Consider the following 14,502-nt stretch of genomic DNA (forward strand, 5'->3'; position numbering starts at 1 on the left):
TTACTTCAAAAAACACTTTTAGGTTTCCCGCAACTTTTCAGATATACGTTTCCCGTCATTTTCAGACATTTCTTGTATAGAGACCCTTTAACCCAGATCATGCAAACCGGTGCAAATACATTGCAATTAAATCTTTTTAAAGTATTTAACAATTAAACATTTCATTTTAGTTTGCGGTCTGCCCCACATCAAACAACGTCTTAGCATTAACACAATAATGCTTTCATTGCTTGAACACGGAATGTCGTTAAAAAGCCATTTTAAATGCAGTAAAATGTGAAGACCATCAAGGAAGCATGCTGATTTGATGTATTAATCTCTCACACAATTAAATTGTTCTTTGCAAGAATGCGTTCCAAGAGGTATACTAAAATTAACATTTTGATGAGCGTCCCAATTAAATTTTATGCAACCAGAAATGTAAAAATGCAACACGTTTTTTTAGTAAAAGAAATGATAAAATGATAAATTCCAAGCATAAGTTTAACATAACAACTGCTTTTTATATCCATTCTGTATCTACGTTGATGTAATACACTTATTTAATTATGAATTCTTGTACCTACAAACAGTAATTGTTATTTTTTGCTTAAGTATGCCTCGGCTGGCTGTCCATGCACTTTGTCAGACACGAACGGGAGCCCGAGCGAGAACCACCGACCTGCCATAAGCTTAACATATATGTTCTTCAGATGACAGAATCAAAAGTATCGGGCGAGACTCGAACCCGAGGAGCGAGGGGCCAGTGATTCAAAGAAATTGCCATAACAATTCGGTCAATAGGGCTTGGCTTCGCAGGTGTTTTCTGATGCTTTATTTTTACGGGCTGGAGGCAGGGGATAGGGCGGTGGTGCAGGGGTGTTGTTGTTTGGGTTTTACTAATTTTTCTTACTAATTCGTTAACCTATTTACGTATAAACTAATGTCGAGGAAATCAATTATCCACTCCATTTGCATAACTTGTAAACGGTCTCAAAATTTCCCTCTTGAACCAACCATGTAACAAACCGTTAATGCATTTATTCTATATCAATTTTGTTACAATTTTCACCCGTTAAAATTCGCTTAAGTCTTTAAAATGATACAAGGGTGCAGCAGGGATTTAAGAATAAGTATTATAGCCCATGAAAGTAAAAAAAAATGTGAAATATGTTATCCGGAGTTCGACAAAGTTTTCCCGGTACAAAATTTTACCGTTAAAGCTTCATGGTGTACTTTCGATCAACGTGTTGAACCTATTAATGATGCATTTATCCACTTTGACGCTGCAATTGTTTAATTTCGTTTGCATTCCCCCACTCACCTCCGCCCGGGATAAGCTACGAAATTCCCAAATATTCTTAATTCCGGGGTAAAGTCTACTGCATTCCACGCGAAAGTAGTTTGTACTTTAGTGGCAAATTGTGTAGACCTTGAGCTAAAAACGTTTATTAATTAGGCATTTTATAAACCAGCTACACAACAATAAAATAAGAATTTTATATAAACCATAAATTCTGAGCCTCAGGCTATTAGTACATCTGCTTTTTATCAATATTTCATTACATTCATCATTAAATTAGGGTTAATAAATAGCGATTAAGTGTTGAACGTTTAGCTTTTAATTTTTTTCAGCATTTTTTCAAGAAATTAATTTTTTTCCAAAAAGGATTTTCGCTTTGGTACCAATTTACATTCATTTATTATTAAAGAAGAAGGCAGATATATATTTCATTTTAAAAAAGAAATTAACAATTTTTTTTATTAAAAATTCATTTGTATAAGGTTTTTACGCATAGTGAAGTATATTTATTTAAAAAAGAAATTATTTTCTTCACGACGTCTGGAGATTTCATTGAACTATTAACCAGAATGCATTACTTGCGCCTTTCAATTAAAAAAACGTTCAATGTATTGAACGGCGAATGTGCCGATATATTTTTACTGTTCTATTCTTATTTAGGGAACATTCTCTATTAGGATGAAATTCATCTGCCGTAGGGTGTTAACTATATGAAATATGCCCAGGGGTATATTTTGTATGAGGGTGATTTTCTAACAGAACACATTTTATGCCAGTCAGAGATTTACATTTAAAGGTACATTTAAGGTATAAAACATTTTGTGTTTGACAAATGCTTACGTTCAACAACATACAAACAAACAAACAATTATATCATGGATTAGTATTTCCTTTACCCAATACACACCACTGTGTTTAAATTGAGTTATTTACTCAATCGGAAAAAGAAAGAAGATAGAAGCAAAGAAAAATAGGAAAATGTGAAATCTCTCAATAGGAATGAAAAAAGAGTGAAAATTGCAATTGTTTGATAGATTTGATTATAAGCATACCGTGTTCTATATTCAAAACTGAAAACACAATGGATTTGTTCCTTACTTAAGCAAAAGTAGAGTAAATTAAACATGTCAGAATAAAGATGAAACGATCTCACTTTTGTAAAGAATTTCTCAGAAATAGTTATGTATTCTATTAACCAACTACTACATAAATAATGAGAACTATTCACGTAATGTTTTCAGACTCCTTCAAAAGTTTATTATGAATAAATCAGAGAGTAAAAGAAAATATTTTTCTATGAGATGTAACAAGTCTTTTCTATGATCTATGGGTTTTATGTATCATGTCGATGAAACTGAATTTACAATTTTCACGTTATATTTTCGTTTTCCCAGATCTAATATTGAATACGTGGATAAATTACTTATTTTAAATTTTATATTTTATACAAACAAAAACCCTTAGATTTTCCGAAAAGGCAAGCATACAATAGTTTGTTTGTTTGTTTTTTTTGTTGTTGTTTTTTTTTGTTTTTTTTTTTATTAAATGTTGTTTTTTGCTCAGAAACACAAAAACACTTTTCTGCAAATTACACCGATTTTTTTACAATTTTCAAAACAACCTATAGCTTTCTGAACGGGAAAGTTAACCTTAAATAAACCAGGAACAATAAGTGGAAAATCTGAAATAAAACACTTATAGTTAGTGAGAAGGCAACATCGCTACAAATTTAATCAAATGTTCAATTCTGTTTACACGCAGGGTATATAGTAGTGACAGTTTTCCGTCTTTTAGTAAATTTAATTCATCACAAAGTTGATCTTTATCAGCTGATATTGACTCGAAAATTACAAATTGAAGGGAGCAAAAGCTTGGATGTGGTAATAGAGCTTCTATCTGCTGGAAAAAAAAGATGGGGGAAACCTCTGTCATAGGTCGTTATACAGTTGATTAACTGGTACAATTACTTACTCATTTCATATTTTGCTTGATGTATATGATAATGTATAAGTATCTTAAATTATATTTCAGAAATTCGTGATGCTATAATTAGGTCTAAATGAGACTTTTCATGAAGTCGTTAACATTAGTTAACTCCGACTCCGCCTTCGTAAATAAGCTCTTAGCCATAAACCCTTTTTTCAAAATTACATTTACAATTTAAACAAATCTCATTTATACAGAAAACATATTTAAAGTAAGGAGAGACAAAGAAAGACCGAAAGTTATTAAAGTATGTTTGTTGAATATTTTACTTTTCTTTGTCAGTATTGTGATACTTTTACTACTTTTATTTATTTAATTTTTTCTTTTTTTTTTCCTTAAAGACACATTAGACATTGTTACACTTGGCCTTTAAAAGGTGGAAAAGCTGGTTTTTAAAACGAGTATGTTATGTTATGTTATGTAACTCTTATACTGTTAAATATTTCGTGTCATATATCTTATGATGCCACGTGCCAATTTACACGTGCCCGTTTACGCTTTCCCTGCTGAAACCAAGACAAAAACATTGTTTACATATATTTAGAAAGCATCCATACAATGTATCAGCAAAATTTTCATAATTGATATTTTGTAAATTGGCAAAACTAATGTAGCCTTGTGAGTGTTTCTTTTTTTCTTTTTTGTGTTGTTATTGTTTTAATTAGTAACATTAATCTTTGAAGTATACTGTGCATTAATGATAGCAACAAGTTTTGAGAAGTGAAGGTCGTTGACTTCCAACCACTTTTTTGAAATAATGCACGGGTAAAGCTGGAAAATCGCCATATAACCTATATTGTGTTGATGCAACATTAAACCAAACCAAACAAAGAATATACACGTATATTAAAAATAAATGCATGTATAGACATTATATTTATCGCCTATAAATGGAAAACATTTATTGTTGAATGCTGAATATAAAAGTATATGTTGTTATACAGTTTGTTGGACTGTTTATGTTTGAAGCATTAAACAACATTCGTGGTTCTAAGCAGCTACGCATATCGAAATATAGGCAAAATAATAGATCTAAAATAAAAGTAAAACTTTCGGTTTAACGCTGGTGAACATTGTATTTTCATGAACATAAATACATTATCGTATGATTGTATAATTGTGATCATGATTTATTTTTAAAGATATATATTTACAGGATAATTTCAGTTGGCAGTCTAGAAAGACTTGGTATACAAATGAAACACTTCATTAGTACCATCTTATACAAAGGTTGATAATAACATAAGTGTAAATGATAATTTGCAACTGTATTTGACATTCTGTTCATGCTCATGCCTAACGTCTCGTCACGTTGGCGCAGTAACGGGTTAATTCCTTTTCAACTATATAATAAGTTGACCCGTTTCTGCACTAAGGCGACGATCTATGACCAGTAACACGTGTAATAACTGAAAAATAATAACAAGGATAAATACAGTAATAATAATGATATATTATTCATGAAGTTAAAGAATCGTTAAAGATAATAATACAATGCTTTCTGAACACCAAGGACAACATCAATAAGACATGTTTGTAAAACATGTATGCCCCCTATTGGCAGCCAATAAGTCATGTTATCAGGTTATTATGACTGACTTTTGACCAAGTTACCAAAAAAATCAATAAGGGTTAATTACTGGTCATGACTAGTCACTAGGTAATTGTGACCGCAAAGGTTGTGTGCAGCAATTTTAAGACAAAGTTATTACAAATCTTACCAAATAATATATTCATAAATTTTATGAATCATGTAGGCCTCATTGACAGCCAAGTTGTTATAGAACATAAGACCTTGAAATGTGTAAACCAAAAGGATTTTTAGTTTAATAAAAAATATCAACCAAGGCAACTTGAGTTGTTGAGTTATTGGTCAGAAACAGTCTTTACATACAAGGTCGATATGACATTGATATTTGGCCCTTAAATCAATAGGGTTTATCTACTGGCCAAGATCAATGCACCAGTGAAGTTTGAACGAAAAGGGGCCTATGCGTTGTGATATTGATCAGAAATCGTTGTTACCTATAAGGTCAACGTGATCTTGACCTCTGACTCATTAACACCAAAATCCATTGAGGTCATCTTCTGACCAAAAGCAATGCATATGTAAAGCTTGAAGGTCAAGGGTCCATGGGTTGTCCAGTTATTGCTAGAAAACCATTTTGAAATACAAGGTCAATGCAATCTTGACCTTTGACCCCCTGACCCCGAAATCAATAGGGTCACCTACTGGCCAAGACCGATGCACCTACACAATTTAAGGGCCAACAGCCCATAGCTTGTCAATTTATTGATCGGAAACCGTTTTTACCTACAAGGTCAATGCAACCTTGATCTTTGACCCCTTGACCCCAAAATCGATAGGGCATCTTCTGGTCAAGTCCAATGAGCCTATCAAGTTTGAGGGCCAACAGCCCATGGGTTGTCGAGTAATTGATCGGAAACTGTTTTTACTTATAAGGTCAATGTGACCTTGACCCCTTGACCCCAAAATCAATAAGGGTCATGAACAATCATCATACCAAGTTTGAAGTTCCTTGGCCTAAGTGTTCTTTAGTTATTGATCGGAAACTGTTTTACCTACAAGGTCAATGTGACCTTGACCTTTGATCCCTTCGCCCCAAAATCAATAGGGGTCATCTGCTGGTCATGAACAATCATCATACCAAGTTTGAAGTTCCTAGGCCTAAGTGTTCTTTAGTTATTGATCGGAAACTGTTTTACCTACAATGTCAATGTGACCTTGACTTTTGACCCATTGATCCCCAAATCAATAGGGGTCATCTACTGGTCATGACCAATCACAATACCAAGTTTGAAGTTTATTGGTTTTACCGTTCTTAAATTATCAATTTGAAACCATTTGGTCTACGGACCGACCGACCGACAGACATATGCAAAGCAATATATCCCCTCTTCTTTGAAGGGGTGTCATAACAATAGAAACAACAATTTAATTTAATTCAAGTTACAACGAATATAATTTGAATCACATTCACAGATAGGAAATAGTGAAAAGATAAATGCCCTATCCCGATTTATACAATCTCTATTTGATTTAAGTAACCAATAACTAAACAATTATATAAGTATAATTATTGTTATTTTTATTTTAAATGGACTGAGCAAAGTAGTAAGCCAAGTACAGTGTATAAAAAGTATTACACATATCTGGGACAAACGGCAATCTTAAATACTAATAGCGTCACAAGTTAGAGAAAATTGAGGGCAATGTACTTTTTGAAAAGAGCAAAATAAATAAATCGAGTTAAACATGACATTTAATGCCCTATTATATTGTAAAGACCAATTTTAAAGAACAAATTAGATTTCTGGTTTATCTCAAGTCTCAGTTTATGCGTGCGTCTGACGTTTTAATTGCATGCAAGAAAAAATCAAGAAAACATCAATTTACCAACTTAGTTAACGTTAATCATGATTTTATCACAATGAACAATCATAAAAAAATGCTTAAAATTTTAAAAAATTGTGTCGAAAATGAATGAATTTTAAACATATGTATCAAACGGCCTCGTCTGGGGTCTTTTGACGTGACTGAATTTTTTTTTTCAAATTATGGAGGTCCGTTTGAAATTTCAGAATATCCGCTCACTCAGTTTTTTCCTGAAACATCATTTTTTATTATGCAAAGTTACATAAAATGAAAAGCATTTAAACAATTTTAACTCAAATCCGACAATTAAACGCACTTAATTAATATATCTTCTTAATAAAATGCTTCGTGTATTTCTCTCTTCTTTTTTATATATTTACGTAATATATACCCCAGCTGATCTATGTTAGATTTTTTAAAAATTGCCTGCTTTTTTAGGATTTTTTTAGGGGGGTGGGGCGCTCAGTGGAGTACGTCTTAGTTTATCAAAGGAGATTGTAATGCAATTTAGAATAAACAGCACCAATGTTAATTGTCAACACTGTGCTATATTCAAATTGCGTTTGACAAAGCAGAACACTATATTTAGCAATTTTTACAACATTCATCAACAGTTAAATTATATTGGTTCAATAATCTTTTGGTCGATTATAACTATAAAATAGTTTCGAATTTGAACACAAATACACAACAAGCATTTCTGTTTAATTCTGCAGCACCATAGTGTATTTTAATTTGATTATAATCAAGGATTTAGCGAGAAATGTCAGGTTCAGGTGACAATGGCAATATATTAATCATCTTCAAATTCGATAGAATATAAGATAATCTAAAACGGCTTTATGATAAAACAAAGCTGACAAAAATTTTGCTCTGCGGAAAGTCATAAAAGAGCCTACTGTTAAGCCAGGTGCATAAACGATTCGATATGCTCAATCTATATTTGAAAGACCCGTGAAATTATTACGTATGTTTTGTTATTGTTTTGCATAATTGACATTTTATTTCGATTATGCTTTCTAATCATGCAAAGAACTATTTTGCTTGTATGACAGCCGAGTTGTATGTTATGTAACTTAAAGCTTGTACATCAATGATTTAACACGGCACTTTGCTTCATTTTACAAATCAACTTCAAACAATTATCGATTTTATTTTCAACCTCAAAGAGATGAAATTCAACAGCAAATCATTTTAGTAATGAATCAAGAAAAGAAAATAATTACATAACGATATAGTAATGTTCCATAGTTTCTTTGCGTAAATATTTACCAAACCTGTTTTTTTTAATTTAACATGGCACATTAATCAAGATTGTAAGAAGAATCAAGAATATATATTACCATAATGTTGTCGGTTATAAAAAGTTTCATACTCATTTTAGAGTGAACCGAATGAAAATTTCGTTTAAACGAAATAATATTTTTCCCAGGAGTCATTTAGCTGGTAGAAAAAAGCTCTTTTTTCTTAGATACTAACTATTCATGTATTAATATCATGTAACAAATGCCCCCATCTTGTATAATATGGCGAACAGGATTAGTTGTGGTTCCCGGGACGAGTTTAAAGAGGTTAATGTACTTTACAAATAAATATAGCAATTAAATGTTTCAAAATGAATTAGAAGTGTCATACTTTTTATCTGGTATTTCTCAACTTTCGGTTTATTTACGCTAATCGTGTATCATAAATAAACGAAACATTCAGAAAAATTGTCGTCAGAATAATTCCTAAATCGTTTTCCATCATACACCAACAATCTTTGTAATAAATAAAAAATATAATGCCTATAAAGATAATTTGTAAACCATGATTTTGTAATATTCCTTGTCTTATTACACAAAAAAATAAGATAACCGTTTGTACATGTAACTTCAAAGTTGATAGAAATACTTTGATTCTCAGAAATCTTATACAGTTAATTGTAACGTTTCATAAATCTTACGATGTCACGTGCCCGTTTACCCTTTCCCTGCTCGAACCAATAACGATTGGCCGCCTGTGTCACCAGTTCAGAGCTCGAACAGCCGTGCAGTCTGACCAGGCTCTATATTGTGTAAAGCTCAATGATTGTATGAACGAACTGATCCAAATTGAAAAGATCTGAAATAATGCACGAAAAAGCACCTAATGCACGGAAAAGCACCTGTCGTCTTTCTCGTAAAGCAGGAAAATCGTCATATGAAGTATATTGTGTTGGTGCGGTGTAACATCCAACAAAAAAGAATATGCGTGTATATTAAAAATTAGACATTACATTCATAACTTATAAATGGAAAACATATTTCATTTAGCGATAACTTGCATGGAATATCGTAATTTTACTTATTATGCAGACAATTATAGCAAAGACAGCCGCAGTAAAGAACTATAAATTGTAATGGAACTTGTGTGGCGCACTTTTACGAATGCGAATAAATCATTTTCATATCAAAAAGTTATTTCCTTAATTGTTCTCAATAAATTCCATTTATTTTTCAACATGTGTTGCCCATCGCCGAGATAAGTAAATCTTTTTCTAACCTAAATTTATGTGTTTGTGCTTTCCCAATTTAACTTTATAGTTTTCAAAACAAGAGAAAATGTTGTAGTTTTTCTGGCATGTTTAATACATGTAGTTATTACAAAAGTTTTTATTTCACACATGTTATAATGAAAACAATCATGTTGAAAACTAACAATAACAGACATTTTAACATTAAAGCTACATTAAATAAATATGTAAAAATATTCTTGCCGTCGGCCTAAAAACCAAGCATTCTACAGTTTTATTAACCTTTTTAACAGTATCGTTGTAAATCTCATCAAATTTAACATGCAAATGAATACTATAATCAGCTCGTGAATGCGCTACGTCACGGTGTTATAGTTGCTATCCGGAACACAGCAAATATAAGATTTTCTTGTGAAAACGCCCTTTAACTGTTAAAAGTTTCACGGTGCACTAGGCCTGTGATCAGAAAAAAATAATCATCTCATAAAAAAGATTAAATTTGTATGAAAATATCCGTTACAATGCGGAAATATACCGTTAAATTAGGACTGCTACTTATGTTTAACATTGATGTATGGATGATCTGAAGGCGGAGTTTCTCATGTTAACAGAAATTGTACTTCCGAATTCGCCACAATGAGATTGCACATTTGTATGCTCATTAAACTCATTTTGGTTGTCTAAACATCAAAATAAGATTTGTAGTCGATATGAAACCCAATTAATTAATGAAATGTCGGTATTTCTATTTTTATGAAATTTATTAAATGTAACTTTAAGCTAAGTTGTGGAATGTCCGAGTAGTTTAAGCGTCGGACTGGTAATCTTAGGATTGCTATCCGTGTGGGTTCAAAGTCCTTCAGGGGCGGCCGTTGTTTCCTAAAACAATACACTTTATACTCATTTACTGGCTGATTCCTGGAACGGATTTGCGAGCGTGTCGATAAGCTTATAGCTTGTAACCAAATCGAACTAAAATAAATTCTGTATAAACCACTATTATAATATGATTGACAAGATCAACAAGATTCCTAGTAGCAATTGATTCTATTTACATGTAAACATGCAACCAGTGCAATCCTAGCTCAACAGGCACATTTTAAATATGGTGTACAATGCAAGTCTTTGCAATCTGTACGTGGTATTGGTGTGATTATAATTTAACACGGCATATGCAAGTACAACTTCCTCCTGTCCTTGTAGTTAAAATTGGATGCCTTATGATTAAATGGCTTTAAATCAAATAACACCATTTTTATTCAAAAGTTCACTTTTATTCAGTTTTAACCGGTTTTGAGATGTTTGAATGATAAGGAAACGCAACATTGGTGTCATGTGAAGACACATACATAGCCTTGACCTAATTTCTGATTACTAAACAACAATTAAGTATTTCATTTCTATGAAGAAAAAGCTGGGGTATGTTGACGGCAAACTGACAAAGTCATTGATCACAATGCAACTAAAAGAGATTCCAACTCATTTAAAGAATAAACACGAATACATAATTCTGTTAATACTCATTTAAAGAATTAATACGAATCCATAATTCTGTTAATACTCATTTAAAGAATTTAAACGAATACATAATTCAATTAAAACATATTGAAAGCAGTCGGACACATACAATGTCAGAAAAACTTTATTGTAATTTTAACTATTTTTAACGAATATATATGAGCACATGAAATCAAAATATTTCTATTTTGGCAGCATTTCTAAAAGGAGTTGTAGATATACTTATTTGTACTTTATGGTGTTTGCTTTGATAAATAATTCACAGAGTGGAAATTAAACAGATAAAATTCTTTCATCAGTATAGAAGTATTCAAATAGAATTCATCTGGCTAATGGGAAATTATATTTTGATATTTTTTACTATGAAATGAACAAATACAATTTCAAGTGATATCGAGGAGCATGAGATAAAATTATCTTATTATTACAACATATTATAATAAATTCAATATAAAAAAAGTATTATTATGATAAGCATGCTTTTACTTTTAAGTTTGTTAATGATAGATAAGCGAAGTGTTTTTAACAGTAATTCATACAAGTTAGATTAACAAAATTGTATGCATTTGAAAGAAGAGTTTTCTGGCTTTCCTCAAGTTAAATATATTGCTCATGTCTAAAAATGTAATTTGAAATTATACCTTGATCAATAATGAATTCGAATTTAGAAACCATTTTAAATTAACTATTTATCAAACATTTTTTTATTTGTAAAAAAACTAAAAGAAAATACAGAACTGGTTGTTGTTTACTTGTATGCCTTCTTAATAGTAATTTGCTACCGTTTGCTGTATAATTTCCTTCATAATAGGGCTTCACTATGATTATTTTGAATTATTTTTTGTACATCGAAATAGTAAAGATGATCGCAAATTTCTGAATTAATTCTTCCAATGTATAAAAGGAACTCGATCAAATAAAAAACCCTAGGGGCATAAATTTTAATTTTAATGTCTAACATAACTGGGGCATTTAAAACAGAACGGTATGCGAAATATAATTAAGAAATATACCATTGTATTTTTGGTGATATTCTTGGTCCGATTTCAGTGAAAACCGTTGAAATACTGTTCAATTATTTTATGATTTCCAGCAATTAGAATAATTATCCTTGAAAAACTGAAATTCTGATACCGAAATACCGGTATGGCTGAAATATGTCCAATGAGTATCTTTTCGGATACTATGATAGGATACCAAACCAAAAAGCTTTTGGAAAACTTTATTGATAGCATTGTTGAAGCTTATTAGGCCTCTATGAATAATGATAACAAGAAAGACAGGCATATAATACGTCGTGAGTAATCGAAAGTTTTCTCATTTTGGAACCGTACATCTGTGATAAAGCCATATATTTGTATGTTTCAGAATGCTGGAAAAAGATAATATTGAGCTTCCAATGCCAGTTATAGAACAGCATTTCTGCATTATCCGACAGAACAGTAGACCTAGCTACCACTAAGAATTCGCAATGTTAAAATTGTCTGCAATTATTCCTTTCTTCACGTAACTAAACAGGGGTTATGTTCATTCCTAAGATAAATATAGAAATCAATTATCGGGAACTCTCATAGCATCATCTGGTACTAATTTCTATATAGTTGATTAATGGTTTTAACTCTCGACTTTATACAAGAACAAAGGTTCGCTTACATAAAGTTATTGACAAGAGTTATATAATTGATATCTCTTTAAAGGCCTATTAAGCCTTCAAACGCTATGGATTTTTATTTTCAAAAGATTTTTAGTGTTGATGTCTTGCTACAATTTCCGCAGAAAATACTCTTTGTCTATATACCTAAGCCATCTTGCGCGTCTTTTACGTGTTTCATTTTGGCAATACACTTATAGTACACTTATAATGATTTAGTATTGTGTATGAAAGTCCAAATTGTTTTAGTTAAGCTACCTTTGTCACAAAGTATTTCACATACGACACTTTTTTTTCTATAGATAATAAGCAACTTGCATGTTCTATATATACATTATGTTAACATCATTTAACAATTGTTTGCCCTTTCTACAGAAGAAAAAATAATCATTCCTTGGGCCCATATTGTGCCTTTAACATGTTGAGTTATAGCATGTACAAAAACTTAACATGAATATCCGCAGACAGCGCGCTCCATTTTTCTCAGTGATGCATATTTAAACAAAAGCACTTAGAAAAAGGAGCACAAATTCGCAAAAAAAATCATTTTACGATAAGTTGCCCTTTTTAAATGGCGTCTTTTATTGACAATAGCTCTGCTTTTTCTTCGAAAAGTGGAGCTAAAAAGAATATTCGGCCAAGAAAAACCTGTTGTGATCATTGCTAATTAATTTCTGAATGGTCCTTATATGCTGATATGTTTTCAATACTAAGTATTGTAGTATTCACATTACTTCAAAGCCACTTTTACGTTTCCCGCCATTTTTCAGACATTCCCGGTACGTTTCCCTCCATTTCATTTTACAGACATTTCTTATAGACCCTATAACCCAGATCATGCAAGCCGGTGCAAATACATTGCAATTAAATATTTTTACAGTATTTAACAATTAAACATTTCATTTTAGTTTGCGGTCTGCCCCACATCAAACAACGTCTTAGCATTAAAACAATAATGCTTTCATTGCTTGAACACGGAATGTCATTCGAAAGCCATTTTAACTGCAATAAATGTAAAGACCTTCAAGGAAGCATGCTGATTTAATGTATTAATCTCTCTCACAATTAACTTGTTCTTTGCAAGAATGCGTTCCAAGAGGTATTCTAAAATTAACATTTTGATGAAAAAGCGTCCCAATTAAATTTTATGCAACCAGAGATGTAAAAATGCAACACGTTTTTTAGTAAAAGAAATGATAAAATGATAAATTCCAAGCATAATTTTAACATAACAACTGCTTTTTATATCCATTCTGTATCTACGTTTATGTTATACACTTATTCAATTATGAATTCTTGTACCTACAAACAGTATTTGTTATTTTTTGCTTGAGTATGCCTCGGCTGACTGTCCATGCACTATGTCAGACACGAACGGGAACCCGGGCGGGAACCACCGACCTGCCATTAGCTTAACATATATGTTCCTCAGATGACAGAATCCAAAGTATCGGGCGAGACTCGAACCCGAGGAGCGAGGGACCAGTGATTCAAAGAAATTGCCATAACAATTCGGTCAATAGGGCTTGGCTTCGCAGATGTTTTCTGATGATTTATTTTGACGGGCTGGAGGCAGGGGATAGGGCGGTGGTGCAGGGGGTGTTTTTGTTTGGGTTTTACTAATTTTTCTTATTAATTCGTTAACCTATTTACGTATAAACTAATGCCGAGGAAATCAATTATCCACTCCATTTGCACAACTTGTAAACGGTCTCAAAATTTCCCTCTTGAACCAACCATGTAACAAACCGTTTATGCATTTATTTTATATCAATTTTGTTACAATGTTCACCCGTTAAAATTCGCTTAAGTCTTTAAAATGATACAAGGGTGCAGCAGGGATTTAAGAATAAGTATTATAGCCAATGAAAGTAACATTTTTTGTGAAATATGTTATGCGGAGTTCTGCAAATACAAGGTTTTCCCGGTACAAAAGTTTACCGTTAAATCTTCATGGTGTACTTTCGATCAACGTGTTGAACCTATTAATGATGCATTTACCCACTTTGACGCTGCAATTGTTTAATTTCGTTTGCATCCCCCCACTCACCTCCGCCCGGGATAAGCTACGAAATTCCCAAATATTCTTAATTCCGGAGTAAAGTCTTCTGCATTCCACGCGAAAGTAGTTTGTACTTTAGTGGCAAATTGTGCAGACCTTGAACTAAAAACGT

The sequence above is a fragment of the Ruditapes philippinarum genome, unplaced genomic scaffold, assembly GCF_026571515.1.
Source record: "Ruditapes philippinarum isolate M1 unplaced genomic scaffold, ASM2657151v2 ctg945_1_1_1_1, whole genome shotgun sequence".
Classification (NCBI taxonomy): Eukaryota; Metazoa; Mollusca; class Bivalvia; order Venerida; family Veneridae; genus Ruditapes; species Ruditapes philippinarum.